Genomic DNA, 2,449 nt, shown 5'->3' with positions numbered 1-2,449 from the left:
AAACCGGTCTTTGGCCCGCCGCTTCCTTCTGAAATGCAGAGGGAGAAGGAAAAGAAGAAGGGCCTGACGCGCTATGGGCACAAGGGAGTGCCTACGCTCGCCATCATGAAATCAAAAGAGGAAGAGCCAAGTACCTCTCAGAAGTCTGGCGGCAGGCTAACCCCACCAAACTAGTCGGCAAAATCAAAGGGGGCTTCACAAGGGTCAAGGATTCGATTCGATCGAGGCTATCGGGAGAAGAGAGCGACACGAGTGAATGATTTGTCGACTTAAAAATGTTCTCGCCGTGGCAAAAAACTTACATGAACTCACGTTTTATGTGTTGAATGAAATGAGTTGTGGCAAACATGCTTCACACATGCTTCACACATGCTTCACACATGCTTCACACATGCTTCACACATGCTTCACACATGCTCTATTGACACAGAAAAAAACCTAAGGTAGAAAGAAATGCTTCAAGTATCATCGATATCGCTTTCATGTTTCTTCTACCTGAAGCTCGCATAGAATATTTTTAGAAAAGCCAAAAAATTCTCAAATCATACAAAAACTGCGCAGCGAAGGGACGCAATTATAGTCGTATCTATAGAGGTTAGGCGGCTAGACACTACCATTGTATATATGGATGCCTTGCAACTGAATTTAAAGTTGTTTTACCAATGGTAGTGTATGCTGTAAAGTACTCGATCCACAGTACACAGACACGTTCCCTTAAGAAGTGTTATTTTGTCAGCTACATGCGACTGTTCTTAGGTACGTTTCCTTTCAAAGCCAATATAAGGAATTCTCCATCAGTGTGTAAACAGCTCGATTGAAATGGATTTAATGCTACGTAGCTTCCTTCACGCATTCAAAATCCTTTATAAATACTACACGATTTTATATGTATAAATACGTGCATGTGTATATGTATATTGTAAAAAAAGAGTGATATGTGATTTATGTATATATGTGTATATGTATATTATGTAAAAAGAGAGATTACGTGATAATGTTTTATCCAATATAAATCTTCACGCCAAGTTCGTGTCTGTCTTGCTACTGGGTTGTGTTTCTCTCCTAAGGAAGCTTACTCTCGGAACGTGACGTTAGACTAGAGCATTGTGGGTAGTATAGATGGAAGAGACTACATCGTTGGATGTTTGTGATTGAAATGAATTGCGAAATGCAAAAGCTAATTTTTGAAAACCAAACTTGCTCCAAAATGTGTGAACAACATCAATCGGTGTATCCAGCTTTGATTACAACCACTTCTATATATGACGTGACCTTGTAACGAACCAGTAGAATACTCCATTTGTATTGGTCCTTAAAGGAGTACTAACCTCCAAAAGGAGGTGCTATATTTCGACAGGCATTTATTTTTGGAATTGAAAAATGCATATTATTTTACAGTATACAATTAAATGCCCATTTTGCGCGCAAGTCTTTAAACGCATCGAATCCAGGACAAACTCTCCAAATACCCTCAAAACTATCCCAGAATACACCACGCTACACAATCAGTGTCTATGTTTTAAACAAAAAGTTACGTTACAGACCTCATTTCGGGGGCGATAAGAAAAATTCGTACCGTTTTGTGTTCTTTGGTATCTTACCAATCATTGCCCTTCTTAAAGTCCTTATCGCCCCTCATTTATGCCGAAAATATTGACGATGAAAAAACAGCGTAATCTACTTATCTTTTCCATAAGTGGCGTAATCTAATTATCTGTTGAATTAATACTTACATGCAAATAAGTTGAGAAAATCAAAACACGCAGGATGAAACTGGCGCTCACTGCATTAGACATCCTAATATTATAATATCCAAGCCACAGGTCAAGCAAACTAAAGCCAGTAATTTCTTAATAATCAGCTTATTAGTGTGCTTGTCCCCTACCATTTTCGCCGAAAAATGTTTATGTTGACTTGAAGTGTATGAGTATTGCGTAATCCAGAGTTCCCGGATGTACCGATTGTGGTTGAGCATGGGGGAAAATGATATTGATATCGCTTGACAAACATGCGCCGCGCAAGTCGTACAAGCGAAATGATATAAAAAGTCGGCTAGTTATGTATTCCTTGCAGCATGATGTATCGGAAAATAGCACTTCCTTCTGGAGGTTAGTACTCCTTTTTTTAAGGTGGGTGCATTGACACTTTTGCCCGCAGACCGCTAGGAGGCATGTTACACTTTCGTACATGTACATACGAACAAGACTGGGTATGTGACTTTGAAGAACAAACGAACTTGACGTAACAGCATGTTTTGGTAACCACTTTTATTCAGATACATTGGTTATCCTTTTTCCCCAACTGATGTCTAAACATATACCTCTAATCCCCTAAAAATTATGTTCGCTTAGCACAAATGATTAATAATCAAAATGATAAAAGAATGGCTAGGATGGAAGATTGCCAGTTAATATAAGCATCACGTTTCTTCGTGCGAGACCAGTGGAAT

Source organism: Branchiostoma belcheri, unplaced genomic scaffold, assembly GCF_001625305.1.
Source record: "Branchiostoma belcheri isolate BF01 breed outbred unplaced genomic scaffold, Haploidv18h27 scaffold364, whole genome shotgun sequence".
Lineage (NCBI taxonomy): Eukaryota > Metazoa > Chordata > Leptocardii > Amphioxiformes > Branchiostomatidae > Branchiostoma > Branchiostoma belcheri.
Note: the sequence above shows the minus strand (reverse complement) of the source record.